The sequence below is a fragment of the Triticum urartu genome, chromosome 2 (assembly GCF_003073215.2).
Source record: "Triticum urartu cultivar G1812 chromosome 2, Tu2.1, whole genome shotgun sequence".
Lineage (NCBI taxonomy): Eukaryota > Viridiplantae > Streptophyta > Magnoliopsida > Poales > Poaceae > Triticum > Triticum urartu.
The window spans coordinates 566,524,691-566,538,190 of NC_053023.1; positions in this window are offsets into that span (position 1 = coordinate 566,524,691).

The window sequence follows — 13,500 nt, forward strand, 5'->3', positions numbered from 1 at the left end:
AAGAAGGAGATAGTCTCACATCAATTAGGCATATTAACGGGCTATGGAGATGCCCATCAATAGATATCAATGTGATTGAGTAGGGATTGCCATGCAACTGATGCACTAGAGGTATAAGTGTATGAAAGCTCAAAAAGAAACTAAGTGGGAATGTGCATCCAACTCGCTTGCTCACGAAGACCTAGGGCAATTTGAGGAAGTCCATCATTGGAATATACAAGCCAAGTTCTATAATGAAAAATTCCCACTAGTATATGAAACTGACAACATAGGAGGCTCTCTATCATGAAGATCACGGTGCTACTTTGAAGCACAAGTGTGGTAAAAGGATAGTAACATTGTCCCACCTCTCTGTTTCTCTCATTTTTTATTTTGGCTCTTTGGCCTCTCTCTCTCTCTTTTCTTTTTTTCTCCTTTTTATTTCTCGTTCGGAGTCTCATCCCAACTTGTGGGGGAATCATATTCTCCATCATCCTTTCCTCACATGGGACAATGCTCTAATAATGATGACCATCACACTTTTATTTACTTTACAACTCAATAATTACAACTCGATACTAGAACAACATATGACTCTATATGAATGCCTCCGGTGGTGTAACAGGATGTGCAATGACTCAAGAGTGACATGTATAAAAAAATGAACGATGGCTTTGCCACAAATACTATGCCAACTACATGACCATGCAAAGCAATATGAAAATGATGGTGCGTGTCATAATAAACGGAACGGTGGAAGTTGCATGGCAATATATCTCGGAATGGCTATGGAAATGCCATAATAGGTAGGTATGATGGCTGTTTTGAGGAAGGGTATATGGTAGGATTAATGCACCGGCAAAAGTTGCGCGGTACTAGAGAAGATAGCAATGGTGGAAGGGTGAGAGTTTGTATAATCCATGGACTCAACATTAATCATAAAGAACTCACATAATTATTGCAAAAATTTATTAGTCATCGAAACAAAGTACTACACACATGCTCCTAGGGGGTTAGATTGGTAGGAAAAGACAATCGCTTGTCCCCGACCGCCACTCATAGGGAAGACAATCAAGAAATAAATCATGATGCAACTTCATCACATGACGGTTCACCATACGTGCATGCTACGGGAATCACAAACTTTAACACATGTATTTATACCAATCCACAATTACTCACTAGCATGACTCTAATATCACCATCTTTATATCTCAAAACAGTATGCAAGGAAACAAACTTCTCATAGTATTCAATGCTCTTTATATGAAAGTTTTTATTATATCCCTATTGGATGCCCATCATATTGGGACTAAATTCATAAGCTAAGTAAATTACCATGCTGTTAAAGACTCTCAAAATAATATAAGTGAAGCATGAGAGTTCAGTAATTTCTATAAAATAAAGCCACCACCGTGCTCTAAAAAGATATAAGTGAAGCACTAGAGCAAACTGCCTAGCTCAAAAGATATAAGTGAAGCACATAGAGTATTCTAATAAATTCATGATTAATGTGTGTCCCTCTAAAAAGGTGTGTACAACAAGGATGATTGTGGAAAACTAAAAAGCAAAGACTCATATCATACAAGATGCTCCAAGAAAAATACATATCATGTGGTGAATAAAAATATAGCCTCAAGTAAATTTACCGGTGGAACGAAGACGAAAGAGGGGAGGCCATCCGGGGCATCCCCAAGCTTAGATGCTTGGTTGTCCTTAAATATTACCCTGGGGTGCCTTGGGAATCCCAAAGCTTAGGCTCTTGCCACTCCTTATTCAATAGTCCATCAAATCTTTACCCAAAACTTGAAAACTTCACAATACAAAACTCAACAGAAAACTCGTGAGATCCGTTAGTATAATAAAATAAATCACCATTTAGGTACTGTTTTGAACTCATTCTAAATTTTTATTGGTGTTATATCTACTGTATTCCTACTTCTCCATGGTTCATACCCAAGATCCGCCGGTTTTGACACCGACAATACCCCCCGATACTACCCATAGATTCATCAAAATAAGCAAACAACACATAGAAAACAGAATCTGTCAAAAACAGAACAGTCTGTAGTAATCTGGAAACTTCATATACTTATGTAACTCCAATTTTTTTTGAAAAATTATGACAATATGGGCAATTTATTTATCAATCTTGTGTAAAAAATGCAATAATTTATCACGTTCCAGCAACTCAGATCAATTTTGTTACTGGGCGCAAAAGTTTCTGTTTTTCGGCAAAATCAAATCAACTATCACCATAGACCATCCCAAAGGTCTTACTTGGCTCAAACACTAATTAAAACACCAAAACACAATTACTACAGAAGTAATAATGTGTAAACACATAAAAACGAAAAAAATGGGTTGTCTCCCAACAAACGCTTTTCTTTAAAGCCTTTTAGCTAGGCGTTGATAATTTTAATGATGCTCACATGAAAGATAGCAATTGAAACACGAAGATAGCATCATGTAACATATGAAATACAAGTTTAAGTCTAACATACTTCCTATGAATAGGCATTTTATAGGGAAAAGATTTATCAAGACAAGCAAAAACTAGCATATGCAAGGAAGAAGAAAGGAACAATAACAATCTCAATATAATGAGAGGTAATTTAGTAACATGAAAATTTCTACAACCGTATTTTCCTCTCTCATAATAATTACATGTAGGATCATAATGAAATTGAACAATATAGCTATTGCATTAAATTTTCTCTACATGATCCAGATGCATGCAAAGTTGACACTCTTCCAAAAGAGTGGTAATATCATTAACTAAAGTCATGACCTTTCCAAATCCACTTTCATGAAAAAACTCATGAGATTGAACACTCTCCAAATATGTGGAATTACTTTTACTTAAAGTTGATGCTCTTCCAAACCCACTTTCAATATTAATGCAAACATATTCTTCATGAGGCTTAAATAAATTTTCAAGATCATAAGAAACATCATGACCCCAATCATGATCATTGCAATAAGCAATGGACATAGCAAAATTAGCATGCCCAAGCTTAGGGTTTTGCATATTATTAGCACAACTGACATTTATAGAATTTATAATAACATAATTGCAATCATACTTTTTATTCAAGGAGCTATCATGAATCACTTTATAAATTTCTTCTTTTAGCACTTCATCATAATTTTCAAATTCATGAATTTCAAGCAAATCATCATAAAGATAATCTAGTGCACTCAACTCACTAGCATAGTTGGATCTCTTAAAAAAATTAGCAAGTGGATGAGGATCCATAAACTTTTCACTTTCTGATTTTGAATAAATACACAATTATACCAAGCAAATGAGCAAACAAATCAAGTAAGACATAAAGGCAAACAAAAAGGGCAAACAAAAAGGCAAATATTTTTGTGTTTTTCTGAAAACGTTTTAGAAGTGGGGGAGAGGAAAACAAGAGGAAAATGGCAAATAATATAAGTGTAAGAGATGAGGGTTTATGATGGGTACTTGGTAGGCTTGATGTAGAACCTCCCCGGCAACGGTGCCAGAAATTCTTCCTGCTACTTTTTTAGCTTGCGTCGATTTTTCCATTGAAGAGGAAAGGATGATGCAGCAAAGTAGAGATAAGTATTACCCTCAGTTAAGAACCAAGGTATCAATCCAGTAGGAGGCACAAGCAAGTCTCGAATCTATGCACCTGCACAAACTAACAAACACTTGCACTCAACGTGAAAAAGGGGTTGTCAATCCCTTCACGGTCTCAAACAAGAGTGAGATCTAATAGAGATAGATATAAAAGATAAATAAAAAAGCAAACTAAAATAAATCTAAATAAATTGCAACAAACTATTTTTGGGTTTTTTGGCTTATAGATCTGACAATATATGATGGAAAATAGACCCGGGGGCATAGGTTTCACTACAGGCTTCTCTCTTGAAAGAAAACATATGGTGGGTAAACAAATTACTGTCGAGCAATTGATAGAAAAGCGCAAAGTTATGAAGATATCCAAGGCAATGATCATGAATATACGCATCACGTCCATGTCAAGTAGACCGACTCCTGCCTGCATCTACTACTATTACTCCACACATCGACCGCTATCCAATATGCATCTAGAGTATTAAGTTCAGAAGAGCGTAGTAACATTAAGTAAGATGACATGATGTAGAGGAATAAACTCAAGCAATATGATGAAAACCCCATCTTTTTACCCTGATGGCAACAATACAATACGTGCTTCGCTACCCCTGCTATGTTACTGGGTGAGGACACTGCAAGATTGAACCCAAAACTAAGCACCTCGCCATTGCAAGAAAAACCAATCTAGTTGGCCAAACCAAACCGATAATTCAAAGAGAAATACAAAAGATATTTGTCATGCATAAAAGAGTTCAGAAAAGACTCAAATAATATTCATAGATAATCTGATCATAAATCCACAATTCATCGGATCTCGACAAACACACCGCAAAAGAATATTACATCAGATAGAGCTCCAAGAATATCGAGGAGAACATGGTATTGAACATCATAGAGAGAGAAGAAGCGATCTAGCTACTAGCTATGGACCCTTAGGTCTGTGGTAAAATGCTCACGCTTCATCGGAAGGGTAGCAAGGTTGATGTAGATGCCCTCCGTGATCGAATCCCCCTCCGGCAGGGTGCCGAAAAAGGCCCCAAAATGGATCTCACAGGAATAGAGGCTTGCGGCAGCGGAAAAGTATTTTGGTAGATGCCTCTGGTGGTTTGGGAAATTATAGCGCAAGAATTAGGGTTGGAAGACTCCCATGAGGCCCACAAGCCCTCAAGGCATGCCCCCCCCAGGGACGCGCCTAGGAGGCTTGTGGCCTCCTCGGGAAGCTTCTGGATCCCTCTCCAAGCTCTGTGGATTCCTTCTGGTCCAAGAAAAATCATCGCGAAAGTTTTATTCTGTTTGGACTCCGTTTGATATTCCTTTTTTGTAAAACTTAAAAACAAGGGAAAAAATAGAAGCTAGCACTGGGCTCTTGGTTAATAGGTTAGTCCTAAAAATAATATAAAATAACATATTAATGAAAACAAAACATCCAAAATAGAAAATATAATATCATGGAACAATCAAAAATTATAGATACATTGGAGACGTATCATTCGGCGAGCCTGCCCTTGACCTGTCCGATGGATCACTTGGTAATTCCTCAAAAGAATCTGAGTATGAGAGCATCGAGTCGACCGTCGAGATTCTTATGGCGGACAACTCCGAGCACTGTGTGCCCCAGGTTACAGAAAGCCCAAAGACGACCGCGCGGGAACGTCCCACGTCAACACTTACAGCGGCTTCCCGGGCCACAAGCGATATGTGCCTCAAGCGCTCACTCAGGAGCAGCGGGATGAGCTCCGTCGCAGGAACAACCAGCTCTTGAACACTCCCATCACCGGAACGACTCCCGAGGCGTTAGCCATGGATTCGACTTGCTTGGCCACTTTGGCCGAGCGCGACCGCCTCGAACGGCTTCAGAGGGAGCTGGACGAACGTGAGCACCGTCAATCCAGTTCTAGTCGGCACAAACGTCGGGTCTACTCGAGTGACCAACCTCGTAAGTATTAAGTCCTTAGTACCGAAGTAAATATACCCTAGAGGCAATAATAAAGTTGTTATTTATATTTCCTTATATCATGATAAATGTTTATTAGTCATTCTAGAATTGTATTAACCGGAAACTTAGTACATGTGTGAATACATAGACAAACAGAGTGTCACTAGTATGCCTCTACTTGACTAGCTTGTTAATCAAAGATGGTTAAGTTTCCTAGCCATGGACGAAGAGTTGTCATTTGATGAACGGGATCACATCATTAGAGAATGATGTGATTGACTTGACCCATCCGTTAGCTTAGCACTTTGATCGTTTAGTTTACTGCCATTGCTTTCTCCATAACTTATACATGTTCCTATGACTATGAGATTATGCAACTCTCGAATACCATAGGAACACTTAGTGTGCTATCAAACGTCACAACATAACCGGGTGACTATAAAGATGCTCTACAGGTGTCTCCGATGGTGTTTGTTGAGTTGGCATAGATCAAGAGTAGGATTTGTCACTCCGTGTATCGGAGAGGTATCTCTGGGCCCTCTAGGTAATGCACATCACTATAAATCTTGCAAGCAGTGTGACTAATGAGTTAGTTATGGGATGTTGCATTGCGGAACGAGTAAAGAGACTTGCCGGTAACGAGATTGAACTAGGTATTGAGATACTGATGATCGAATCTCGGGCAAGTAACATACCGATGACAAAGGGAACAACGTATGTTGTTATGCGGTTTGACCGATAAAGATCTTCGTAGAATATGTAGGAACCAATATAAGCATCCTGGTTCCGCTATCGGTTATTGACCGGAGACGAGTCTCGGTCATGTCTACATAGTTCTCGAACCCGTAGGGTCTGCACGCTTAACGTTTGGTGACGATCGGTATTATGAGTTTATTTGTTTTGATGTACCGAAGGTAGTTCGGAGTCCCGGATATGATCACGGACATGACGAGGAGTCTCTAAATGGTCGAGACATAAATATCGATATATTGGAAGGCTATGTTTGGACATCGGAATGGTTTCGGATGAGTTCGGGCATTTACTGGAGTACCGGGGGGTTACCCAAACCCCCCGGGGAGTGTATGGGCTTTATTGGGCCTTAGTGGGAGAGAGGAGGAGGCGGCCAAGGTGGAGGGCACGCCCCCCCAAGCCCAATCCGAATTGGGTGGGGGGCCGGCCCCCCTTCCTTCCCTCTCTCTTCCCCTTCCTTTCTCTCCTACTCCAACAAGGGAAGGGGGAATCCTACTCCCACCGGGAGTAGGACTCCCCCTTGGGCACGCCATGTGAGGGCCGGCCCTCCCCCTCCTCCACTCCTTTATATACAGGGAAGGGGCACCCCATAGACACACAAGTTGATTGTTTAGCCGTGTGCGGTGCCCCCCTCCACTGATTTCCACCTCGGTCATATCGTTCTAGAGCTTAGGCGAAGCCCTGTGTCGGTAACTTCATCATCACCGTCATCACGTCGTCGTGCTGACGAAACTCTCCCTCGACCTCAGCTAGATCTAGAGTTCATGGGACATCACCGAGCTGAACGTGTGCAGATCACGGAGGTGCTGTACCTTCGGTGCTAGGATCAGTCGGATCATGAAGATGTACGACTACATCAACCGTGTTGTCATAACGCTTCCACTTACGGTCTACGAGGGTACATAGACAACTCTATTCCCTCTTGTTGCTATGCATCACCTAGATGGATCTTGCGTGTGCGTAGGAAATTTTTGAAATTACTGCGTTCCACAACAGTGGCATCCGAGCCAGGTCTATGCGTAGATGTTATATGCACGAGTAGAAAACAAAGGAGTTGTGGGCGTGGGTATATACATATTGCTTGCCGTCACTAGTTGATTCTTGATTCAGCGGTATTATTGGATGAAGCGGCTCAGACCAACATTACGCGTACGCTTACGCAAGACTGGTTCTACCGACGTGCTTCGCACACAGGTGGCTAGTGGGTGTCAGTTTCTCCGACTTTAGTTGAATTGTATTCAATGAACAGGGTTCTTTCTGAAGATCAAAAAGCAATCACTATACCATGTTGTGGTTTTTGATGCGTAGGTAAGAACGGTTCTTGCTAGAAGCCCGTAGCAGCCACCTAAAACTTGCAATAATAAAGTAGAGTACGTCTAACTTGTTATTGCAGGGCATGTTGTGATGTGATATGGTCAAGACATGATGCTAAATTTTATTGTATGAGATGATCATGTTTTGTAACAGAGTTATCGGCAACTGGCAGGAGCCATATGGTTGTCGCTTTATTGTATGAAATGCAATCGCCATGTAATTGCTTTACTTTATCACTAAGTGGTAGTGATAGTCGTAGAAGCAATAGTTGGCGAGACGACAATGATGCTTCGATGGAGATCAAGGTGTCAAGCCGGTGACGATGGTGATCATGACGGTGCTTTGGAGATGGAGATCAAAGGCACAAGATGATGATGGGCATATCATATCACTTATATTGATTGCATGTGATGTTTATCCTTTATGCATCTTATTTTGCTTAGTTCGGCGGTAGCATTATTAGATGATCTCTCACTAAATTTCAAGGTATAAGTGTTCTCCCTAAGTATGCACCGTTGCTACAGTTCGTCATGCCGAGACGCCACGTGATGATCGGGTGTGATAAGCTCCACGTTCACATACAATGGGTGCAAGCTAGTTTTGCACACGCAGAATACTCAGGTTGAACTTGAAGAGCCTAGCATATGTAGATATGGCCTCGGAACACTGAGACAGAAAGGTCGAGCGTGAATCATATAGTAGATATGATCAACATCACTTAGATGATGGGACATGGTTTAGTTGATATGGATCACGTGATCACTTAGATGATTAGAGGGATGTCTATCTAAGTGGGAGTTCTTAAGTAATATGATTAATTAAGCTTTAATTTATCATGAACTTAGTACCTGACAGTATGTTGCATGTCTATGTTGTTGTAGATAGATGGCCCGTGCTGTTATTCCATTGAATTTTAATGTGTTCCTAGAAAAAGCTAAGTTGAAAGATGATGGTAGCAATTACACAGACTGGGTCCGTAACTTGAGGATTATCCTCATTGCTGCACAGAAGAATTACGTCCTGGAAGCACCGCTAGGTGACAAACCCGCTGCAGGAGCAACACCAGATGTTATGAACGTCTGGCAGAGCAAAGCTGATGACTACTCGATAGTTCAGTGTGCCTTGCTGGTTTACAACCGGGACTTCAACGACGTTTTGAACGTCATGGAGCATATGAGATGTTCCAGGAGTTGAAGTTAATATTTCAAGCAAATGCCCGGATTTAGAGATATGAAATCTCCAATAAGTTCTACAGCTGAAAAATGGAGGAGAATAGTTCTGTCAGTGAACATATACTCAGAATGTCTGGGTACCACAACCACTTGACTCAGCTGGGAGTTAATCTTCCTAATGATAGTGTCATTGACAGAGTTCTTCAATCACTTCCACCAAGCTACAAGAGCTTCGTGATTAACTATAATATGCAAGGGATGGATAAGACAATTCCCGAGCTCTTCGCAATGCTAAAGGCTGCGGAGGTAGAAATCAAGAAGGAGCATCAAGTGTTGATGGTCAACAAGACCACCAGTTTCAAGAAAAAGGGTAAAGGGAATAAGGGGAACTTCAAGAAGAACGGCAAGAAAGTTGCTGCTCAAGTGAAGAAGACCAAGTCTGGACCTAAGCCTGAGACTGAGTGCTTCTACTGCAAAGAGACTGGTCACTGGAAGCGGAACTGCCCCAAGTATTTGGCGGAGAAGAAGGATGGCAAAGTGAAAGGTATATTTGATATACATGTTTTTGATGTGTACCTTACTAATGCTCGCAGTAGCGCCTGGGTATTTGATACTGGTTATGTTGCTAATATTTGCAACTTGAAACACGAGCTACGGATTAAGCGAAGATTGGCTAAGGACGAGGTGACAATGCGCGTGGGAAATGGTTCCAAAGTCGATGTGATCTCTGTCGGCACGCTACCTCTACATCTACCTTCGGGATTAGTTTTAGACCTAAATAATTGTTATTTGGTGCCAGCGTTGAGCATGAACATTATATGTGGATCTTGTTTGATGTGAGACGGTTATTCATTTAAATCAGAGAATAATGGTTGTTCTATTTATATGAGTAATATCTTTTATGGTCATGCACCCTTGATGAGTGGTCTATTTTTACTAAATCTTGATAGTAGTGATACACATGTTCATAGTATTGAAGCCAAAAGATATAAGTTTAATAATGATAGTGCAACTTATTTGTGGCACTACCATTTAGGTCATATTGGTGTAAAGCGCATGAAGAAACTCCATGCTGACGGGCTTTTGGAATCACTTGATTATGAATCACTTGATGCTTGCGAACCATGCCTCATGGGCAAGATGACTAAGACTCCATTCTCCGAAACAATGGAGCGAGCAACAGACTTGTTGGAAATAATACATACTGATGTATGCGATCCGATGAGTGTTGATGCTCGCGGAGGGTATTGTTATTTTTTTACCTTCACAGATGATTTGAGTAGATATGGGTATATCTACTTGATGAAACATAAGTCTGAAACATTTGAAAAGTTCAAAGAATTTCAGAGTGAAGTGGAAAATCATCATAACAAGAAAATAAAGTTTCCAAGATCTGATAGTGGAGGAGAATATTTGAGTTACGAGTTTGGTCTTCATTTGAAATAATGCGGAATGGTTTTGCAACTCACGCCACCCGGAACACCATAGCGTAATGGTGTGTCCGAACATCGTAACCGCACTTTATTAGATATGGTGTGATCTATGATGTCTCTTACCGATTTACTGCTATCGTTTTGGGGTTATGCTTTAGAGACGACTGCATTCACGTTAAATAGGGCACCATCGAAATCTGTTGAGAGGACACCTTGTGAACTATGGTTTGGCAAGAAACCTAAGTTGTCGTTTCTTAAAGTTTGGGGCTGCGATGCTTATGTAAAAAAGCTTCAACCTGATAAGCTCGAACCCAAATTGGAGAAATGTGTCTTCATAGGATACCCAAAGGAGACTGTTGGGTACACCTTTTATCACAGACCCGAAGGCAAGATATTCGTTGCTATAAATGGATCCTTTCTAGAGAAGGAGTTTCTCTCGAAAGAAGTGAGTGGGAGGAAAGTAGAACTTGATGAGGTGACTGTATCTGCTCCCTTCTTGGAAAGTAGTTCATCACAGAAATCAGTTCCAGTGATTCCTACACCAATAAGTGAGGAAGCTAATGATGATGATGATGAAACTTCTGATCAAGTTTCTACCGAACCTCGTAGGTCTACCAGAGTAAGATCCGCACCAGAGTGGTACGGTAATCCTGTTCTAGAGGTCATGTAACTTGACCATGATGAGCCTACGAACTATGAGGAAGTGATTATGAACCCAGATTCCACAAAATGGCTTGAGGCCATGAAATCTGAGATGGGATCCATGTATGAGAACAAAGTGTGGAATTTGGTTGACTTGCCCGATGATTAGCAAGCCATAGAGAATAAATAGATCTTCAAGAAGAAGATTGACGCTGACAGTAATGTTATTGTGTACAAAGCTCGACTTGTTGCAAAAGGTTTTCAACAAGTTCAAGGAGTTGACTACGATGAGACCTTCTCACCTGTAGCGATGCTTAAGTCCGCCCAAATTATGTTAGCAATTGCCACATATTATGATTATGAAATTTGGTAAATGGATGTCAAAACTGCATTCCTTAATGGATATCTTAAAGAAGAGTTGTATATGATGCAACCAGAAGGTTTTGTCGATCCAAATAGTGCTAACAAAGTGTGCAAGCTCCAGCGATCCATTTATGGACTGGTGCAAGCCTCTCGGAGTTGGAATATACGCTTTGATAGTGTGATCAAAGCGTATGGTTTTATACAGACTTTTGGAGAAGCCTGTATTTACAAGAAAGTGAGTGGGAGCTCTGTAGCATTTTTGATATTATATGTAGATGACATATTGTTGATCGGAAATGATACTGAATTTCTGAATAGCATAAAAGGATACTTGAATAAGAATTTTTCAATGGAAGACCTTGGTGAAGCTTCTTTTATATTGGGCATCAAGATCTATAGAGATAGATCAAGACGCTTAATTGGACTTTCACAAAGCACATACCTTGATAAAGTTTTGAAGAAGTTCAAAATGGATCAAGCAAAGAAAGGGTTCTTGCCTGTGTTACAAGGTGTGAAGTTGAGTCAGACTCAATGCCTGACCACTGCAGAAGATAGAGAGAAAATGAAAGTCATTCCCTATGCTTCAGCCATAGGTTCTATCATGTATGCAATGCTGTGTACCAGACCTGATGTGTGCCTTCCTATTAGTTTAGCAGGGAGGTACCAAAGTAATCCAGGAGTGGATCACTGGAAAACGGTCAAGAACATCCTAAAATACCTGAAAAGGATATGTATCTCGTTTATGGAGGTGAAAAAGAGCTCGTCGTAAACGGTTACGTCGATGCAAGCTTTGACACTGATCCGGATAACTCTAAGTCACAAACCGGATACATATTTTTATTGAATGGTGGAGCTGTCAGTTGGTGCAGTTCCAAGCAGAGCGTTGTGGCGGGATCTACATAGCTGCTTCGGAAGCAGCAAATGAAGGAGTCTGGATGAAGGAGTTCATATCCGATCTAGGTGTCATACCTAGTGCATCGGGTCCAATGAAAATCTTTTGTGACAATACTGGTGCAATTGCCTTCGCAAAGGAATCCGGATTTCACAAGAGAACCAAGCACATCAAGAGACGCTTCAATTCCATCCGCGATCAAGTCAAGGAGGGAGTAATAGAGATTTTTAAGATACATACAGATCTAAATGTTGCGGACCCGTTGACTAAGCCTCTCTCATGAGCAAAATATGATCAGCACCAAGACTCCATGGGTGTTAGAATCATTACAATGTAATCTAGATTATTGAATCTAGTGCAAGTGGGAGACTGAAGGAAATATGCCCTAGAGGCAATGATAAAGTTGTTATTTATATTTCCTTATATCATGATAAATGTTTATTATTCATGCTAGAATTGTATTAACCAGAAACTTAGTACATGTGTGAATACATAGACAAACAAAGTGTCACTAGTATGCCTCTACTTGACTAGCTCGTTAATCAAAGATGGTTAAGTTTCCTAGCCGTGGACAAAGAGTTGTCATTTGACGAACGGGATCCCATTATTAGATAATGATGTGATTGACTTGACCCATCCGTTAGCTTAGCACGATGATCGTTTACTTTGTTGCTATTGCTTTCTTCATGACTTATACATGTTCCTATGACTATAAGATTATGCAACTCCCGAGTACCGTAGGAACACTTTGTGTGCTACCAAACGTCACAATGTAACTGGGTGACTATAAAGATGCTCTACAGGTGTGTCCGATGGTGTTTGTTGAGTTTGCATAGATCAAGATTAGGATTTGTCACTCCGTGTATCGAAGAGGTATCTCCGGTCCCTCTCGGCAATACACATCACTATAAGCCTTGCAAGCAATGTGACTAATGATTTAGTTACGGGATGTTGCATTACGGAATGAGTAAAGAGACTTGCCAGTAATGAGTTTTAACTAGGTATTGAGATACCAACGATCGAATCTCGGGCAAGTAACATACCGATGACAAAGGGAACAACGTATGTTGTTATGCAGTTTGACCGATAAAGATCTTCGTAGAATATGTAGGAACCAATATGAGCATCCAGGTTCCGCTATTGGTTATTGGCCGGAGACGACTCTCGGTCATGTCTACATAGTTCTCGAACCCGTAGGGTCCGCACGCTCAACGTTTGGTGACGATCCATATTATGAGTTTATGTGTTTTGATGTACCAAAGGTAGTTCGGAGTCCCGGATATGATCACGGACATGACGAGGAGTCTCGAAATGGTCGATACATAAAGATTGATATATTGGAAGGCTATGTTTGGACATCGGAATGGTTCCAGATGTGTTCGGGCATTTACCAGAGTACCGGGGGTTTACCG